The following is a 13098-nucleotide window of genomic DNA, read 5'->3' on the forward strand; positions in this document are numbered from 1 at the left end:
ATTATTCAATTCTCTCTGTGCATTTTTGTTATCGTCTAGTGTGTTTTTGGAGTAATTTTGTCTGTTTTTGTTGCTCTTTTGTGCATTTTTTTGTCATTTTGTGTATTTGTGTTGTCACACTGTGTTTTAAGACTAATTTTTGTGCATTTTGCTTGTCACTTTATATAGTTTTCAAATACTTCTGTGCATTTTTAGACTCGTCTTGTGTATTTTGGGCTAATTTTGTCTATTTTTGTTCTAAGACTGTTTTAGGAGTCATTTTTGTCGATTCATTTATTATTAACTTTTTTCTGCGCTTTTTCGTTTGTTGTCATGTTTTACATGTTTTAGGAGTAATTTTTGTCATTTGTTTCTATGTTGTTTAGTGTATTTTTTAGGACATGTGTTGAAAACATACAGTATGTGCCTAAAAATCCCGAAACTTCAATGTGTTAAAAACGTAGTTATGTTACAGCGAGAGCACCAGTGTGTGTGTGTGCATGAATGAATGGCAGTATATGTGTGTCTCTGATGGGAAATGAACACATTTCCATCGTAATTACAGAGCGTCTCCAGTTAGAAGAAATGTCATGAATCATTAGAGCTGCAGCCTTAAACCTGACACGGCTGTGGCTTTTGTTCCGAGCCGCCAGCTGTTTGCACCACTGCCACTGTTCAAACCCTCGTATAATACTTTTAACTAGACGCTGTTGACCTGTAAGTCATCTGTTATAATCAAGGCTGCTTTATGATGTCATTTCCCTTTAGATTTTCACTCAGCCTGATGCAGGTTAACGTGCACTTTAGCAGTTGTGTTGATAACTCAATGACAGATAATTTAACTGTATTTATATTATGAAACTTACATTTCTCTCACATCTGCAGTAGTTTTTAAAATCACTTTATTTACACTACTGTGCAGAACATGCAGAATGCATTATTGTAGTTGTGTGTTTTTGGAGTAATTTTGTCTATTTTTGTTGATCATTTGTGTAATTTCCAGTCATTTTTGTTGTTGTTTTATGTATTCTTCAGTTACTTCTGTGCATTCTTATATTCAACTTATGTGTTCTGGGCTTTTCCAGTCATTTTGTGTATTTGTGTTGTTGTTTTGTGTAATTTTTGAAGTTCTTTTGTGTATTTTTGTAGTTGTCTTGTGTGTGTTTGTTGTCATTTTGTGTGTTTTTGGAGTCGTTTTGTGTTTCATGTGATTTATGGAGTTTTTTTGAGTATTGTTTCTTGTGTTGTGTGTTTTTGGACACATTTCTGTAATCATGTTGTGTGTTTTTGTTATCATTTTGTGTGTTTGGAGTCATGCTTAGATTAGTTTCGTTTTTTATTTTCATTTCATATTAAAAATACAATGAAGTTTTGTCTGGCAGTTCTGTGTATTTTTACGTGTATTTTTGGCATTGCTTTGTACATGTGTAGTTTTGTGTGTTTTTGAAGTAATGTGTCTATTGTTGTTCTTTTGTGTATTTTTTAGTCATTATGTGTATTTGTGTTGTCAGACTGTGCTTTAGGAGTCATTTGTGTGCATTTTGGTTGTAGTTTCATATACTTTTCAGTTATTTTTGTACTGTTTTAGGAGTAATTTTGGTTATTTTTGTTATTTTGCTCTCATATTGTGTATTTTATAAGACCGAGGACCCCCTGTGGCCCCCCCGACTCAATGACAGATGATTCAACTGCATTTGAATTCTGAAACTTACAAGTCTCTCACATCTGAAGTCCTTTTTTTAAATCACTTTATTTACACTACTGTGCAGAAGACTCGAGCATCTACATGTTCCGATACAACGTCATCACTGCTGATACAATAACAGCATGAATTATTCATACTTTAATTACTTCATTGTTTTGCATTGAGTGCAATGTTAGAAAAGTGATATTACTCAAACAGAAGCTGTGCTTTCATTACCCTTGAAAATGTGCAAAATCACTTCAATATCGCTAAAAGTTTAGATATTGAAATTGGTCGCAAAATCGCCATGGAAACGCTTTCTACACAATTACACGGGTGATTTTTTTAACCCAAAAAAGAAAAAAAATACTGACTTACAGACTAAAAATCTAATTTCTGACGTCTGATTACTTTGAATTAAACATTTTTAATCTCATATATGTTATTCACAGAATTTTGGCACATTTTAACTTCTTCAGTGTTCAAAAATTTTACCAACTTTTCTTAATAAATTTGTTTTTGTTCAAAAATGTCCCAATTAATTTAAGATTGGGAATTTCAGCATTTTAAGATTTAACGACTTCAACTTTGAACTTTAGCTTTTCAGTCGTTCTTCAACTTGATACAATATTCAGCTGTCTGATGGCTAATGCTAGGCTAATTCTAATGCTAGGTTATTGCCAGCTAATGCTAATGCAGTGATCAATGACGTGGGCTAGCACCTTCATCCTCACTTGCATTTTCTCCTGGAAATGCAAATATTTCAGTTATTTTAGATCTCACACATAAATGCACAACATGTGCAAAGTAGTTTGCATCAACCGTTTGTATTTTGAACATATATAATCGTAGTTATCGTAGTTAGTACTTTGCACATCGTCTAATTAACAGATTGTGTTTTTAAATTAATATGATTTTGTTGGATTATCTTCACACATAAAAATAGGATTAGATGTGTTTAGCTCTTAAAACATGGATCTGCTCTGTGATTACATTACAATACCATGAGTTTTATAGTGTTAAACTGGGATTATCCCTCAGTATTGTAGTTCCCTTCAATCCTACGGCGCTGCATTACCTTCACTTTGGAAGCAATGCTACGTAGCGCTGTTGCTAACAGGGAAATCACATGCTGCACGTCCAGCTGTGATTTAGAGCACACACACCTGCACGTATCATGCTAAAGCACACACACATTAATGGACCTCTCTGTTCCACTTCACTGAGGACAACAGGCTACCCCCTGTCCTCCAAAGCCACACACTCCACATTTGCATATCAATTTACTTTTTTAATATAATACTCTGTCACTCGAGACCCATTTGTCATTCTACTAGCGAGCTCCTACCTTCACCCAACTCCATCCATATATTATTGTCATCTCAGCCCTGCCACCAGTTCTTCTTCTTTTTCCTTTATTTCTCATTCTTAAATCTACCTTTGTAGCATTTCATTAACCCTTTGTGAACATTTAGTACCTTTATGTACAGTATTATGTGCTTTATGTGTGTGTGTGTGTGTGTCCATCTATCCTCCGTGGGCGCAGTCTCACACACACGCACATGCATAGAGTTCGGCTGCTCAGACGCCCCTCCCCCCCGCTGGTGTAACCCGCGTTGATTCTGCGGTGATTTCAAAATAAAAGGAAAATAAACGTTGTGAAACGTAATCACGTCCAAAATAACGAATGCACACACTCTGGCTATACAGAAACTGTTAAAAACGTTTCAGGTTGAACAGACACCGTGTCGGGGAGAAATTCGCTCCACAAACACACACACACACACACAGAACCTCCTTGCTTTTATAGAGAGATTAAAGCCTGATTCTTAGATTCATGAATTTAATGCCTTTTAAGACTTTTCGCAGGAACCCTGAGTGATGTTTTTGCTGTAATTGTTGCTTTATGTAATAAAGCAACAAAAAGAAAAGAAAGAGATGCAGAGTGAGTTGCATGTTTCATGACCTAAGGAAGAACAAAGATGGTGGACAAGCAGAACATGAGCAGTATATGTATCTCGCCCCCACGGTGAGGAGGAGAGGGAAACCCTAAGGGACTTGATTGACAGATCAGGAGTTATAAGAAATATAAAAGAGAGAGAACAGAGTGCCCTAGAAATCCCTGAGGAAGAAAGAAAATAATTTACATACAATCAAGAAAACTTAGAAATGTCATCTTTAGCGTGTCGTTCAGTCATCTCGTGTACTGCTTCATCCCACACAATCCTTTTGAAGAAGCGTTCACACAACAGAAGCCCTGAAGCAGGTGGAAGGAATGCAAGCACGACACATTTTGGATACATTTTTTACTAAGTTGCCTTGGAATCAAATGTAACAGTAGTTCTGTTCTTCTATTCTAATAATGTCATTATAAAGGCAAGTCTTCATTTTTTAGTTTATTAGCCTCAGGTTTAATTTCTACGTCTGTTTCTCCCTCAGTAACCAGGAGATAAAAACATCTACACAATAGAGTTGCTTTTCCACCGGGAATAAAAGTGAGAATTATCATGAATCAAGCCTGGTAATACTTAGTGATTATACCTGCCTCAAAATGGACATTTATTATTATTCTTGTACACGTTATTGGCCAACCTGCAGTTCATTTAATGCTTTGACATGAACCAGAGCAAAAGGAAGGAAGTAGGAAGAAAGGAAGAGGAAAAGAAGATGAGAATGGATAGAGAAATGGATGAACACATGATGAATCAAAGGATGTAGAAAATTAAAGTGACCATAGTTTATCTCTACTTTAGATGTTGGTTTACTAGTGCACGAGCAGAATGGACTAGTGAAAGTGTCACTTAAACGACTATTTTGACTTTTTAATCATTTTACTGCTGCTTTTAATGTTCTTATTGATTTTTAAACTTTGTTTCATGCATTTTTTAATCATGTAAAGCACAGTGAATTGCCTTGTGTATGAAATGTGCCATAAAAATAAATGATCTTATACTAGTTTTTACTATTAACACATTGTCAGTCTTGTAGTTACTAGTAAGGTCAACTCGTGCTCTAGTGAAACAAAAGCCTTTACTAGTAAAATATGGTTTTTGTTTGTTTTACTGTTAATACGAGTAAACTTTATTATTATATGATTATTACCAAATCCAGCACCTGATTGGTTTTAATGTAAAGCCAATAGGAAATGTGAATTCAGTTTTCCCCACCCCTTTATTAGCATATAAGTCAAGACAAACTTATTTGTATAGTCCATTTCATACATACGGCATTTTAAAGTGCTTTACATGATTAACGGATGAACTACAGCCGGGCCCGCAGAATGTCTCCGCGCTGAATAGCCACGTAACCACTTTTCTGAGAATTCAGTCAAATGACTCAGCTCCACTGAGTAAAACAAATCAAATTGTACGATGTACCATCGTAATTTATGTTGAATTGCCTTTGAAACGATATATCACACGACCGTGGTCCCCTGGCGCCCCCCGTGGCACATATGGAGTAATGGGCCCCATTCATATATTGGTATGTGTCAATGATTTGGTATCACCAACTGTCGCAATATTTGACTCACAAATAAATGAGAAAAAAACTTTAATGGAAATTGCTGAGAAAAGGGGGGTGGGTTACTCGGGCCCCTAATCAAATTGTGCGAAGAATAATTGTAATCTACGTTGAAATCCCTTTGAAACGATATATCACACGACTATGTTCCCATAATTTGGAAATTACCGTAAATGGGGGGTTGGCCCCAAATTGAAAATCGGGCTCCAAACTTCCATGCGTACATGTCTATAGATTAAACCAAATTTCAGCCCAATCCATTCACGGATACAGAGGAGTAGTGATTTTAACTAGTGTACACAACAACAACAACAAAGTGAGGGCGTTTTCAGTGCAACTGAAAACATGAAACAAAGTTTTTACATAACATTTTGAAATACATTTTAAAACAATAAAATTATTAAAAGACTTATAAGCAGGAGAGAAAATGAGTGTCTTTAACTTAAAAAGTTCCCATTGGATGAACTCTTCAGCTCTGCTGCAGCATAACAACTAAAAGCTGACCTGAAACCTATGGTTTACTAGCTTTTGCTTCACTAGTAAAGTCTACGAGCTCACTAGTTAACCAAAATATAGTAGACATACTCCAAACGAGCACTAGTAGAGCTAAACTTTATGTCACAAACAACTTTTCATAGAAGAAGAAAAAATACGACGTGTAGATCAAAGTTTTGAAGGACGAAGCACAAAGATGAAATATACTACAAAGGTAGAGCCGTGATGTAAACGTCAGCCATGGACTAACCCTCACCCTGGACTAGCATCATATGCTATGGAAGCTAATGACTTAGCATTCTATATGAGGTTAGACATGAGCTGCTACTTTAAGTATAAATAAATGAATAAAGGGAATTGAACCAGCCACCTTCTCTCTTTTCATTTCCTGTCTTTGCACACGTTTTTTTTTTTTTTTCCCCGTTGCTAATCAGAGTGACTGGAAAAATGAAATCAGTAAATCATTAGTCACTCCTCCAGCATGACACAATGAAATGACACATCTATCCTCATTTCTACATCACTGCCTTTATACACACACACACACACACACACCCCCCGCTGCGGGCGTCCGCTCTTACCATTACTCACGGAGAATCTATTCAATATCAAGCTATTAAATAAAAATAATTGCCGAAAATGAAACGAAATGAAATGTACTCTGATTATTTCACGGCAACATTAATTAACGTTCGTAAAAACCTGTAAAAGGAGCCTCATTTTGTTCTCCTTGGGTGAAAGTTAAACCTGACTTTTATAGGAAACGATCATGCACGGTTAATTGCGAGTCGAAGCAGCTTTTACAAATAAAACAAAGTGTGCTTGATGTAAGCAGGAAAAGAAAGGAGAGATGTTTGGTATTTTTCGCTGCACTTTTGGTGGTTTCTGGCAGTCATTCAACACTTTAGGGAAAAAAAAGCTTTACTCAACACTGGTTAATTATCAGGAAAGAGAAATGATTAAGTGAAGAGCTGTGCTCGGTAATAAATCTGTCCGTGTTCGACTATAACGCCCAGTTTGGAAACATTTCATTTGGGTACATCTCATTAAACAGAGTAGGCACAAATAGACGGATTAGGTAGAAACGTGGAAGGTGAGGAAAAAACACTGAGAGCAGAGCTGTGCTAATTGGTGTAATGGAGCAGAAATTTTAACAACGTGGTGAAAGGTCAGACGTGTGTGTGAGAGAGAGATTAGCGTGTCATCGGTATGATTAGGTGAAGTGTATTATTATTTTTTTATATATTTGCTAACAGATCAGTGTCGAACTAATGAGGTTGCTTTCCTAACACATTCTGATTAGGTCATGATCACAACATGTGCAGCTGAGAATGATTCCAGCAAACGCTTTGACGTTTAGGGCCTGTACTATGAAGCTGGATATGTACAGTATATCATGATACAGTATAACTCTGTTAGAAACACAAAAAATGAGAGAAGAGTGTACTAAATGAAACTAAACACACAAAGAGCAACAAAAACACAGAAGATAAAAGCAAAAATACACAAACAAAATGACACCAAAAAACAACAAAAGCACACAAAACTACTGATACCAGTCTGAGCACTCTATCTCAATTTGTGGCCAAGTTATAGGGGGAAAAAGTATGTATATATATTGTATTTTAGGGCTGGACAGTCATCATGTGTATCAAATATGAGGCTGTTTGAACGTTGTATATGAAAGTTATTGCGTTTTTTCTAATATTACCAAAAAAAACGCAGTATAAAAAGAAAAAGTGGTAAAAAAATCACTCAGTGAATTCACTGAAAAATAGCCAAGATACAGCATTTAGATTGTGATGCGAAGGATTTTCCAGTGACATTATAGGCCCCTCCCACTGATCACAGCCTGTTTTTTCTCCATCAGAGACCTGCTCCCATCTTTTTAGATTCATCCAACACTCATCCGACACATCGTCTTTCCGCTAGCGCTGTTAGCGTCTGACACCACTAACAGTGGCACCATCTGAGAACGCAAAGCATGATGGGTAATTTTCACATTGATTCTTGTTTAGGGATGGACAGCCATCATGTGTATCAAATATGAGGCGGTTTAAACTTTGTATATTAGAGTTACATGCATTTTTATATTATGAACTTTGACCCCTACCAATCTTTTTACTGGTTGGTCGTACAGCTTCGGTCTAAGAAAATAAAATAATCCACTTGAGATTAACTTTTCATAAATGTAAGCATCAAACTTGTACGGTAAATATTTGTTGTTTTTGACACTTGGCGTAACCTTGACCTTGACCTTGAGGCTCCAAAAAAGGTGGACTGCACATCCTTGACATTGTCCCTATGAGATGATTTACTGTATGTGTCATTAGTGCTGCATTAACAGCTTAGGAGGAGTTCTTGGACAAAGAAGAAAAATAATAACTCCTACGAGAACAATGTATTTGGCAACTTTCAATTACCAAATACAATAACATTAAAAACACACACGACAACAAAAATACATAAAAACAACAAAAATAATGTTCAGATTGGTGAGGTTGTAAATGCTGACATATTTCTCATAATGTGGCCCTCAGATCAGAATATCATTAGCGTGTCCCCCGCTGTCAGAGAGCAGCTGTACTACAAAGCAGGATATATACACGTTCACTTAGGCCTGGTATATCAGCGTTGTAGTACACGCCCATAAAGATGAACATAAACAGGTGTCTATAAGTTTTCGGTCTACTCCTTTATGAGCTTTCATTACTGTGTGTTGATGTATCATGTATTTTGTAAAAAAAAATGAATGTAAATTGCTCAAATAAACTAAAGTAAACTTAGCTCGGTAGCTAGAAGGTATCCTGCGTCGTAGCACAGGTCCTTTGATCAGTTTAGAATTCTCGGGCGGCCATTGTTTCGTGTTTGTGGGCGAAACGTTTGAAGCGTTCTGGACTTTGCAACACACTGATAACGACACAAATACAAATGTGTGTAATACAATTAGACACACACACCTACCCACACTAGCCTGTGTGTTGTCTTACATTTGTAAATAATGGCGTTTTCAGCTGCCAAATCATTATTATGGGTGAAATCAAGAGGACTGGATAGCACTGCCCACTGGGAGGGAAACATATTGTGTCGTATTAGTCATAAATACAAATTCAGCAAATTTCAGTGGCTCACAGTACATTTGATTCTCCAAACAATAAGAAACCCACACGCTGACATCCCGTTAAAATCCCACCTCCTCTCATTTTCACGCTCTTCTCTTTTGTTTCACTTTGTTTTACGAACAACCGTAGGCTGAGAAAACAGACGCTTGACGGTGTAGAAGAGCACACACACACACACGCACGCACACACACACACACGCACACACGCGCACACACGCACACACCTGCATGTACATCAAACCAACACACAGTTAGAGCTGTTGTTTAATCATTTTTAGTTTTTCATTTAAAAATGTCCAAATGACAAAAATAATACACAAGATGATGACAAAATTCACCAAAATAACAAATATATATAGACAAACTGAAAACAAAAATACCAAAAACACATGAACAACAACTAAAAAATACACATGATTACACACAAAATACACAATATGACAGACTGTGTTCTATGTGTCATTTTTGGGCTTTTTTTGTTTTTTTTTAATCATATTGTCATTTTATATTTTTTATTAATGCTATTTCACATTTTTAGGAGTGATTTTGTATATTTTGTTGTAATTTATGTGTATTTTTCTGTTTTTGTGTGTTATTGGAGTAATTTTGACTGTTTTTGTTGCAATTATTGTGTTTTTTTGCAGACAGTTCACTGATTGTCATTTTGTTTTTTAGAGTCATTTTATATATTTTGTTGTAATTTTTGTTTACTATTCTGTACTGTTTGTAGTTTTGTGTGATACCCGAGTTGTTTTGTGTGTGAGTTATTTGTTGTTATTTGTGAGTGATTTGTTGTCATGTTTATTTATTTTTTAATGTATTTTGAGTATTTTTTACTGTGTTATTGGAGTCAGGTTAGTGAGTTTTATGTTGTCATTTTGTTTATTCTTTTTAATGTATGTTTGAGAGTCATTTTATGTGTTTTAGGAGAAAGTATCATGTTTTTTATTATTATTTATTTTATGTTTTTATATTCTGTGGCCATTTTGTGTGTATTTGCAGTCATTTTATGGTTTTACTTTGCACTTATTTTCTGAACAGAATAAAGAGCATTATCAGTTAGTGACACACAGTTAGACTGATTGTCAGATAAAGTGGGACAGATAAGAACAGGCCGATAAAAACGGCACAAAAAGGGAAGTATTTTTAGATTTTCTTTGTCATTCCACAAAATCCTTCAAAAACACACGGGTGGTAGATGTGAAACCTTGGATTCCCTTTTTTCTAATCTAACTCCTAATCTGCTGACCACTACGTCCACTACTTCCTCTTTATCCACGTTCTCTATAAGACCGTCTCAAAATGGATCCCCAGTTGTGCAAAGACAGCTGATGTGCTTCTTCCACCTCCCTCTGCTGCTGCAGAACATAAATATATTTACCAAAATTCATATCTCAATATTTTTCCACAAAATGATGACATACGATATAACAATAATAACTTTAATTCAAATAAAGTCTGACCAGAAAGGGTTACATTTTCTGCTGTATGATGCCACACAGACACATTTATTAATTGCTTGATCAATTAAGGAAACCTTGATCGATCTATGATGTCAGGCTTCTTTGTTGTTGTACGTTTCAATTCAATTTTATTTATATAGCACAAATTACAACAAAGGTTATCTCGAGACGCTAAATTTACGACAGTTAAATTAACATTTATGACAGTTTTGGTCATAAATGTTTTAGAAAATAATTAGTTTTTTTAACTCCTGTGAGGAAAACAAAATAAATACTAATTAAAAAATAAAACCGTAATTAAACAAAATGTATGTCAAAAATAAAAATGTAATTTAAAATAATGAGTAAGATACTGACATAGATTATTCATATATAATATAAAGATATATGAGAGCAGCATTAATGTCACCATAGTTCCCTCTCAGAGATCAATGATTTACTGAATCTGATCAGGTTTATTGATTAAGTTTTGATCAACTTAATTTAAATTAACCTAATTTAAATTATCCTGATGACATCATTCTAGACCGTAATAATTACTGTAAACAAAAATAAATGGACACAAAGATGCATCAGTATTTCAGAATATTTACAGTATCAGAAGTTATCAATAATCTACGATGTTTCAGACTCTACAATCACTGGTATTGATGATATCGTCCACAACAACAGAACAACTTTATCCACAGATCTTCTGTAGCTCTGATGAGATGTTTAAGCATCGAGCGCTGCACCGCTACACAAGAAAGGGGCGGAGTTTCACAGACATGTAAAAGTTGAGCGGGAAGTGGTGACTCTGTATTTTGAGGTGAGGGATGAGAAGCGTGGGAGGGAGGGGGGCGTTTCATCCACATTCTGTCAGTTTCCACGATCGACAGTAGATTCAGTTTTCATTGGTCGATTCCGTCCGTTAAGGTAGATTTCATAAGACCCTAAATAAAGTATTGTTGGCCTAAGTCCAAACTCCTCCCATCACAGCTCTGTCTCTATCAGCATCTTTACGTTTCCTTATCCCACTTCACTCACGCACACACACACACACACACACACACACACACACACACACACACACACACACACACACACACACACACACACACACACACACACACACACACACACGCACACACACACACACACACACACACACACACACACACACAAACTTTGATGGATGTTGTTTAATAGAAAGCAGTAATTAACACTGTCTGGATAGGTTCACACACAGTGCGGAAAGAGAATGGAGAGACCCTGAAATTAATGACTACCCCCCCCCCCCCCCCCCCCCCGCCCTGTAAAACCTTGTTAACACCTTCCAGGCCTGTGAAACCTGATTAGACGAGCGTGAGTGCGTGTTTGTGTCATCACGCTTGTTCGTCGAACAAAATATTTAACACCCTGTTTTCCTTCTCAGACACACACAGCCCTGTGTAATCCTTCACTGATCAAAGGACGCTCACACTTTCATACTGACGAGATTTTGTGTCTTTCTATATGTGTGTGTGTATAGGAGTGTGTGTGTGTGTGTGTATGTGTGTGTGGACAATCTCCGCTGATTACATCCTTTCAAGTCAATGTTGAATAGAGCACTCAGGCTGATAAGCAATCACCTGGATCAATACTAATGTTTTTACGTGACGTGCTCTAGGTTAGCATGTATTGTGCATGTTTTGCATCCTCGTGTGTACGTTAAGCTCCTGGAATGTGGCTAATCCAGCGTTAGATGTTCGATGTCATCTCTCCAGATACGCTCTTTATCGCTCGTGTTTATCCCTTCGTTGCCTTTCTTTGTAGTACAGAATTAATGTTGTAATATTAGAGGCAGATCATAGAGAGCCTGTCATCTTCACGTGAACAACGTTTTTTCAGTTGTTCTCAAACGTTCCACAGTCCCGTACCCTTCAGACATTTACCCTGAACCCATGTTCCCCCTACTTCTGCACTTAAAAACATAATAATGTTATATACAATGTAGCCCTATAGTGGAATTTTACCTATCCTGTTGAGGAAGAATATATAATAATAATAATAATAATAATAATAATAATAATAATAACTACAATATTTGCATCTCCTGAAGAAAATACAAGTGAGGATGCAGAAGCTGGCCCGCGTCGCACTGCATTCGTTTATCATTTGCATTGGCATTTGCATTAGCATTAGCGTAGCAATAGCAATAACCTAGCATCAACATTTGCATAGCAATAGCATTAGCCTAGCATTAATATTGACCTAGTATTAGCTTCTAGAAAGGAGAATATGAGTAGGGAGATCTCGCATTTTGCAAAGTGGGATTAGTGGGGTTACTGTATATTAAGTTTGTAAAACAATATATCAATAGATAAAATAACGTATTTGATGCAGACAACATAGTATTTTTCATTGCATTTTGTTGGAATGTGTACGGTAGCCCACCAGAGTGCAAATGTGCGTCTCGTTGCCAGGTCTTTGATAAACAAGGCAAACATCCGCATTACAAAAACATAGAAAACGCCACAATCGTTATATCTGCACAGCTTTTAGAGTCTGACAGCACACGTACCAGTCCACTACGCCTCCCGGGACACCGCTGAGCCGGTTAGCCGTAAAGATTAGCCATAGATTGTCATAGCAACAACAGAAGAACGTCCGTTGTACCAGAACGAATACAGATGGTTTACATATGAAACTTAAGGGTACGTTTCTCTCTGGAAATGTCATCAAAACTATTCCAAAGCCACATTCTATCTTGAAATAAGGCAATTTGCCACTAAAATATACAAAATGTCCGCCACGTTTATCATTGAGGAGTCAGCAGTCATGTGACCTGACGTCAGCCTGTTGAAAAGCATCT

At 36.4% G+C, this 13098-nt stretch overlaps 1 protein-coding gene across 2 annotated transcripts in view; it reads right to left on the reverse strand.

Moving 5' to 3' along the window:
• Nucleotides 1–13098, reverse strand: part of LOC114479144 (ephrin type-A receptor 3-like) — a 137381-nt gene that overhangs the window by 48611 nt on the left and 75672 nt on the right. The gene's annotated exons all lie outside the window — the stretch shown is intronic.

The sequence above is a fragment of the Gouania willdenowi genome, chromosome 17, assembly GCF_900634775.1.
Source record: "Gouania willdenowi chromosome 17, fGouWil2.1, whole genome shotgun sequence".
NCBI classification, from domain to species: Eukaryota; Metazoa; Chordata; class Actinopteri; order Blenniiformes; family Gobiesocidae; genus Gouania; species Gouania willdenowi.